We start from the raw sequence: 9,459 nt of genomic DNA, 5'->3' as shown, positions 1-9,459 counted from the left end.
ATATATGCATGTATATATATACATATATATGTAGGTATGTACATATATGTATATATGTATGTGTATATATGCATATATTTATATTATATATATATATTGTGTGTTGTGGTGTGTGGTGTTGGTGTTGTTTGTGTGGTTGTGTTGGTGTGTGTGTGTGTGTGTGTGGGGTGTGTGTGTGTGTGTGTGGTGTGTGTGTGTGTGTGTGGGTGTGTGTGCGTGCGTGTGATTAATAAGTTTGAAATGTGAGATTCATGCATATAAATAATTTAGTCTGATGGAATATTTTAATTCACCGAAATGTAAACTCTATAATGTTCGTTGAAATCTGTCTTTACAACGACCAGCTGAAACAAGAATATATAGTGAATGATTCTGCCGATTCTTCGTTCTAGACGAGTTCTAAGCAGAGAGAGAGAGAGAGAGAGGAGAGAGAGAGAGAGAGAAGAGAGAGAGAGAGAGAGAGAGAGAGAGGGAGAGAGATGGTAGTTTATTTGTTTCGTTTATAGAGTCAATTCATGGCTGATAAATACTCCCAACTTCTCTGTCGATTTCTCAATCTGACCAAAAGGAGAGATTTGAGAGCATCGAGTTCCATTTATATAGTTAATATATGACTGAAAGCTATTACTCAGTCTTTGATCCAAATAAATCTGCGACAAAATATTAAAAAAAAAAACAAGACAAAACAAAAAAAAAAAGCGAACGACTAAAACATCACCATGCGTATTTGGGATTGCTACCGCCTTCGGAATTACTTTTGTCTTTGCCAGAAAATAAGGTCTATGTTAATGATAATAGAGAGACAACAAGGAATAGAGTGGGCTGGCCGTGACAATGACGCACACCATCTATTATGGAACTGAGCTGTGAAAGTACATTCGGACTACGTATGATACTGCCGAATCTTGAAACCGTTTGATCATAACGTCCAGCATAGACCCACGAGTATATATTGTAAAAATAAGTCATAGACTTTTGTATATTGCAATCACAACTAGATACTTGCTACATGTGTTCAGATATATGATTATATATACATAAGCATTTTGATACATACACTATGTAAGACGGTGAACTAGCAGAAACGATAGTACACCGGGCGAAATGCTTAGCGGTATTTCGCCTGCCGCTACGTTCTGAGTTCAAATTCCGCCGAGGTCGACTTTACCTTTCATCCTTTCGGGGTCGATAAATTAAGTACCAGTTACGCACTGGGGTCGATATAATCGACTTAATCCGTTTGTCTGTCCTTGTTTGTCCTTCTCTGTGTTTAGCCCCTTGTGGGTAGTAAAGAATTTTGTCTGTCTTTGCTTTTCCTCCTTTGGGGTTCGATAAATTAAATACTAGTTGCGTACTGAGGTCGATCTAATCGATTGGGCCCCTCCCCAGAAATTTCGAACGTTGTGTCTAGAGTAGAAAGGATATATACACTCTGTAATACATAAGCATATTTATACATGGATGTAAGATTTTGTTGTTGAAAACAAAACAGATAGCATGATTGAAATCTTTTGGCAGACAGAATCATTCGTTTTTTTCTTTTTATACGAAACGCTCAGCGGCAGCAGTAGTAGTGGTGGTAGTAGTAATAGTAGTAGTAGTAGTAGTAGTAGTAGTAGTAGTAGTAGTAGTATATAGTAGTATAGTAGAAGCCATATCAGGCCAAAGATAATCCACTGAACTTGCGACAGAAGAAAAATATTGAGGAACGTGCAAGCTCAAATCCTGATCGAAAATATCTTTCCTCGCTTACTTTCCCTTATTGCTTATCTCTCTCACTCTCTTTCTCTCTCTCTCTCTCAATCTCTGTCTTTCTGTCTGTCTGTCCCCTCTCTCTCTCTCTCTGTCTCTCTGTCTCTCTCTCTCTCTCTCTCTCTCTCTCTCTCTCTCTCTCTCTCTATATATATATATATATATATATTTCTTTCTACCCACCTCTCTCACTCTACACACACACACAAGCACATTCAGATAGCTTATCTATTATGTATAAAATGAACGTCAAACCTAATCAATAGTTAAAATAAATGAAATTTGGTGCTGCGTATAATCAACCAAAGCATCCAGTACATATTTATGCATATTTATTGACAAGGCAGCGTGCTGGTGGAATCGTTAGCATGTGGACAAGATGTTTAACGGCATTTCACCTGTCTGTATGTTCTGAGTTCAAATTCCACCGAGGACGATTTTGCCCTTCATCCTTTTGGAGTCGATAAAATAAGTACCAGATGAACTCTGGGATCGACGTAATCGACTTAACCCCTCCCTCGATATTGCTGGCTTTTTGCCAACATTTGAAACTAATAGGAAGATAAACGTTAGATTCTGACAAGGTCAGCTGTTAACGTTTGGTCGCGCGGGGAGTGACTTAATTACTATTGAGTATTTAGTTCATTCATTACAGTTTCTGTCAACTCCCTATCCTAATTATTATCAATGAAAGCGATGACTACTTCGAAATTATTTCGACTGGGAAGTTGCTAAGAAAATATGTCTCGCTACATAAAATGAGTTAATCCCTGCCATCTCATTTAATTTTGTCTTTTATCTTTTACTTGTTTCAGTCATTAGACTGCAGCCATGCTGGGGCATCGCCTTGAATTTTTTAGGCTAATGAATCGACCCACCAATGCTTCTTTTTTACGCCTAATACTTACTCTATCGCTAAGATATGGGACGCAAATACACCACCACCTGTTGTCAAGCGGTGGTGGGGGAACAAACATAGACACAAAGACACACACGCACACGCACGCACACACACACACACCACACACACACACACACACACACACACACACACACACATATATATAAACGACAGGCATCTTTCAGTTTCCGTCTACCAAACCCCCTCCACCAGACTTTAGACGGCTCGAGGATATAGTAGATCTTGCCCAAGGTGCCACGCATGGGGACTGAACCCGGAATCATGTGATTATGAAACAAGCGTCTTACTACACAACCACGCCTGCACCTGTATTTAATTTTATATTTTTTATGCAGAAGGCGTCTCTTGGAAATGTTTCCTAATTATCATTTTATGTTGTCAGACGGATCAATGTTCATCCATTCAAAATCTTTACACCTCTCATTCGTTCTAGGGTCTGAGGAGGTCTAATAAGAGTAAATCGAATCCAGAGTTATCACTATACACACCGGAGTTTAAACTCACTCCATACTGCTTTCTTCCATTGAACTTTTTTATAAATTCAAATTTCAGAGTTATCAGCCTTGCCTTTCTGAGCGGAATTTATCATTAAAGCTATTCACTACAGTGTAATATCAATTAATAGAAATTCTGATGGGCGCTCACTACATTAAGCATATATATCTTCATACTTCTACCCAACTTCATGAGTAGATTTAAGGCCTATGACAAAAGACAGCTACATGGGATGCTATGCATTGGGTTCGAACTCGAGATCTTGTGAACTTCTTACCTAATCGTGTTTATTAAGCATATCAAATATGATATGCTTAATAAACACGTATTTAGTCTTGCTAAATATATTCAATAAACGTGTTAATAAATATACTTTTAGTCTTGCAGGTTGTCAAAACGAGCTAGAATTTTAGAGTGAAAAGTGTCCGAGTAGTTTCGTACTTCTTGATATATACAAATTATCTATAATTTTCGCCGTCAACCTTGAGCTATTATGCAGATTTCTTTATACCACTTATAATTTGTTATGTTCGTGTTTTTTATAAGCTGTATACTTTGTAACTTCAGCCATTGCGAGGTGAAGTGATACCTGAATATTGTTATGAAATATGAAATTATCAAACGCTCTTCACTCTTTGTTATCAATACTCCTATGATTTGTATACAGGTTGCATTTCTACAGGGAGATTAAACGCGCTTATTAAATTTGCCAGATATGATTTCTATATAAATATTTATTCATAATCACACTGTATTGGTAGTTTTGTTTTATATATACATATATATACATACGTATGCGTGTGCATGTATTATATATGTGTGTGAATGCATGTATACATACATACATGAATACATACATACATACATACAAACATACATACATACATGAATACATACATACGTACATACATACATACGTACATACATACATACATACATACATACATACATACATACATACATACATACATACATGTATATATTCACACATACACATATATAAACACACAGACATGCATTCTCTGTATTTAATTATTCATATATTTAATTGTAACGCCATTTTTACCTACATTATTGCTTTTTAATATATCTCAGCGACCGTATTGTCCAAACCCCTCTCTTTCTCTTTCTTTCTCTCTCTTTCTCTCTCTCTCTCTCTATCTATCTATCTATCTAGCTAGCTATTGCTATCTCTCTCCCTCCTCCCTTATCTCATCTATCTTTCATCTCTTGCCCTAGTTCGCTGTCTGGTGTTCTCTGTCTTCATACTCTCTCTACTTAATTCTCTCTGCCCACTTCTCTGAGCCTATCTCTTTCCAGAATACCCTTCTGATTTCCTGTGATTCCTTTTCCTTTTATTAGGTCGACAAAGTTAAATGTTTGGCTTACCTTATTTCTTGCAAATTTGTATACATTTTGCATGCTTATCATCCTGTATCGGTGTCCCAATCTTTTTATACTATCCTGTCTTCAGCACACCATTACCAGGAAGCATTTGGTGTATTTCTGCCGGCACTATGAGAGGAACAATTTTGTTGTTAAATGCTCCAAATTTGTTGCATTTTAGTTCTTACACACTTTATTGGCACCCACCACCGATCTCAACTCCCATATAATTTATTTGTCTCTTTTCTTTCCACATGACAAATCCACTTCTATTTACTGCTTCCAATTCCTCCGTCTCCACTGACTGTGCAACAAGGACACCGGTTTCCACTTTAAACAGAAAATGTAACACTTCTTCGATCTTCGATGCCATCGTTCTTTTATGGACACCACATATAAATAGATATTTGCATTGAATATAATATAGTTAAACAAACCCCAAACATCCCAATCGACCTCATTAATAAATTTATATCTATTTAATAAAACCTTAATAGTTAAATCTTTCGAATAATATCCAGTTAAAAAAGGAGAACAACACAATGCTATATTTGATAAGAGTATTATTACCCGTGTTTGTAGTTTTCCTTGTCTTATGCATAGTCCAAGCTTTTTGTGCTTACACATATATGCATATGCATATACATTCATACATACATACATACATACATACATACATACATACATACATACATACATACATACATACATACATACACACATACATACATAGTACATACATCAGATCCTCAAATATGAAGTGCAATTTATTTGGGAAATAATTTGGGAATTCTAATTATGGGAGGAGCCCTGGATTTCATCCCCTACATGTATACCTTCTCATTGGTAATAATTTCCTGTGTATATGCATTAATTCAATTGTTTTCCCAAATAAATTGCACTTCGTGTTTGAGGCTCAGTTGAAGCTATACGATATTACTTAGGCACTCAGTTATGAGTTCACTGCATCTTATAGAATAGTGGTACTTAACCTACGGGGCGCCCCCAGGGGGCGTCATCAATTTCCAAGGGGGGTGGGACGAGCCTTTGAGAAAAAGCAGGAATTTCTCTAATTATATTTGTTATTCTCTTAACGGGAACATGGTCAAATAATGAGAAGTTTATGAAAAAATGCAAAAGCATCGCCTTATATCTTTAGTTTTTTTATTCTACTATCTTAGCGCCGCTTACCATTTTCTGTACTTATTGGCCCCCACTTCATATTCCTCAAAAACCTCACTAATTCTGAATTGTAGCTTTAACATTTGCCTTTATTTTGTAATTTTTTTTATTACAACAAGACTCAGGTTAAGGACCACTGGTATAAAGCTTAGATATTATCGTGTAAAGAGAAGCATCGTTTTCAGTTAGTAGATTATAAGTTTGATCCACAGTTTTCATGTATATGAAATAATGTGATTCTTAAAAATCAAGGGACATGCCGAAACATTATCAAATCCTTATAGTAACATACTAAAAAATATTAACTTAATTTAAAAAATTGAAAACTATTTAAAAATTTTAACAAGATGAAAAGTATGATATATTTAAAAATAGGAAATAAAACAAAAAGTATGTAATAGTTTCTACTATCTCTCAATTTAATAAAGTCTCAAAAAAATTAAAACACAGATAGGAAAAAGTTTTTCTAAATATTAAATATTTATGTTAAAAGTAGTAAATTTTTTGTAAGAAAAAATATTATAATATAAAGCCAAATGTTAAACTAAAGTTCAGATTTAAATATTGTTGAAAGTACTAGATAAAACTAAAAGCTCTGCAAATTTTTTTTTTCTTAAAGAAACTTTTTTTATATTTTCATACAAAAAAAAATACAATATTTTATTGTACAAATTTTCGTATAACTTTTCTTTTAATTTAACTTTTATTCCAAATTATTTTGCTTTAATTTTTTTTCAGAAATTTTTACTCGAAAGGTTCTAACTTGGCCTTGACATTACCTTACACGTGCCTTATCTTTTGTTCGCATGTTTGTGTTGTTCACTGCACATCCAATAATTCGCAATGAGTACGAAGAAACAAAAGTATCTTGACGAATATATTCGATTTGGATTCGTTTCCCTCTAAAAGAGTGACACAGAAGTCCCCCAGTGTGTGATATGTTACAAAACTTTGAACAGTGATGGAATACGACCCTCATGCTAGGAACGCCATTTGAGGACAGCACATCCTGTTCTTGCAGACAAACCCAAGGCATTCTTTGAAATAAAAAGACAATCCTTGAAGCAGGCTAAGTTGGACGGTAGTGGGGCATTATGGCAACAAGCTTGGAAATTCATCAGGAACCCATTGTTGTTGAGGTTTCCTATGAGATCGCCATGTTGATTGCAAAGAGCAAGAAGAGCCATAACATCGGGGAGTCTCTCATAAAACCAAGTCTACTCCGCGCAGCAGAACTTGTTCGGGGAAAAGACAGAGCAAACACGCTTTTCCAGAATTCACTATCAAGCGATACAGTCAAGGGAAGGATCGATGACTTGTCTCACGACATCAAAGATCAAATTCTCGACCAAGTAAGAGATTCTTGTTTTTGCCATCCAGTGTGACGAAACGACTGAGATTGCTCAGTGTTCTGAGCTACTGCTATATGTTTATTTTGTGTTAGGCAATTGTGTTAAAGAGGAAATGTTGTTCTGTCATCCTATGGATAGTTGTACAACAGCAGCAGCTATTTTTCGTGATGTATCAAACTTCTTTCAGGAAAACCAACTTCCGTGGGATTCGCTGGTAGGGGTGTGAACTGAGGGTATGCCATGCTTGGTTTGCAGTCTGGATTCATTACTAGGGTGAAAGAAAAAAATCCATCTGTTATCAGTACACACTGCATACTTCATCGTGAAGCCTTAGCATCCAGAACCTTACCTACTGAAATGAGAAATGTCTTGAATGTGGCTATCAAGGTTGTCAACTTTGTTAAAGGTGGAGTCTTAAACAGTTGTATTTTTAAACTGCTGTGTAAGGATATGGAATCTGAACATGAAGCATTGCTTTTTCACATGAATGTATGATGGCTATCAAAGGGGAACATGCTTGGATGGCTTTATGAACTATGAGAAGTTGCAATATTTCTAGATTTGCAACAGAAGGCAGATCTCCACAAGTTCCAGTCTGAAGACTTTCAGCTATCTCTGGTTTACTTGGTGGACATCTTCGAAGCATTGAATGCTCTCGACCTTAAACTACAAGGGAAAAACCTCAACATTCTCATGCACCACGACACCATTCGAATCTTCATGGCCAAACTTGACCTCTGGAGATATTGAATTCAGCAGAGAAATACAACCAGTTTTAGTTACTTGGATTCTGCTCTCATTCCCAGTAGCCTTGATTCTGAGTTAAAGAAACAAATAATCACTCATCTAACTGGCTTGAAAACAGAATTCATCAGATACTTCTCAGATATAGATGAAAAGTGTGAAGCTTGGAAATTCATCAGGAACCCATTTCAGTGTGAAGTGACTGATGTTTTGGATGAAGTGTAAGAGGAGTTTCTTGAGCTGAAGCTCAACTCCCCACCTAAAGAAGACTTCAAAGAACTGGATCTTGAAACGTTCTGGATCAAGTACCTTCTTGTTTACCCTCTGATCTCACATCAGGTTTTTCGGATTTTAGCTATGTTTGGAGCCACGTATCTTTGTGAAGCTGCATTTTCCACGCTCGTTGCTGTCAAGACCAAGTACAGAAACAGGCTGACCGTTGAAAGGGACTTACGTTGTGCACTCTGGCATTCAACTACGCATTCAAGATCTTGTAACTAAGAAGCAGTGTCAAGTATCTCACTAATAATGTGACTAATTCATATTCAATAAAAAAAAAAACGTTATTTTTTTTTGCTAAGAAGCAGTGTCAAGTATCTCACTTTTTGTATAATGAGATTATATATAAAATTATACATATTTTGTATAATGTGACTAATTAATTTTATTCATAGATACAAAGGAGGCGTGGAGAGAAGAACAAATTCCTAGGGGAGGTGTGGTAGTAAAACCACTGTTATAGAAGAAACAGCTAATGAAGTTCATACGATAATCGTTTACTCCTTTGTTATCTCTTTTTCTTATTACCGCTCTGGACCCCTTCTGAATCATAAGTATATTGAGTTCTACACCACAGTTTTATTATTTTAAATATTTTATGTTATAAAAATAAAAAGACTCTTTTCCAAATGTAATCTTTCAAAATCAACTGTTCTTATCTTGACCCGGAGAGTGACTGATAATTTTCCTCATCAAATAACAGTGTTGGTATTCTCGGGATTTATTGCTCCCACTCACCAAATGACCATTTTCAGTTCTATATGTTCATTTTTTTTCTTTTTATTTTTCGTAGAATGTTAACAGCTGAATAAAACAAAAACGTAAATTACTTCAAAACATCCGGCTTCATGCGAAAAAATGTAACTGAAGTACATGACGCATTTATACGTTCTAGACCCTCATATATACTCCAGACCCACATTTCACATGAAGCCGGATGTTTCGCAGTAATTTGTTAACGTTTTATTTTATTCAATTAGCATCTTACAGGTCAGAAGAACTGAATACAGTAATCTGACGAATGTTTGCAACGAATGCCAGAGAATGCTACGACTGCTGTCAGATTGGAAAATTCTTAACCGACTTCTGGTCATGGACAAGAATAGTTGATTTTAAAAGAAAAACTTTAAAAAATTTTTATTTGAGTCGGAAATAAATAAAATACGAAGATATTTAAAATGATAAAATTGCATGTTTTATTTTCTGCATTGCTAAGGTTTTCTTCTCTCTTTCTATAACATTATAAGACAATGAATGCATCTAGACGCTCTTATACGCAGACAACAGATTTTCAGTTTTAGCTATTGTCATAAGTGTACTAGGCTTTGTAACAAGAGAATGACATAA

Source organism: Octopus sinensis, linkage group LG1, assembly GCF_006345805.1.
Source record: "Octopus sinensis linkage group LG1, ASM634580v1, whole genome shotgun sequence".
Taxonomy (NCBI): domain Eukaryota; kingdom Metazoa; phylum Mollusca; class Cephalopoda; order Octopoda; family Octopodidae; genus Octopus; species Octopus sinensis.
This window is presented reverse-complemented; position numbering follows the sequence as displayed.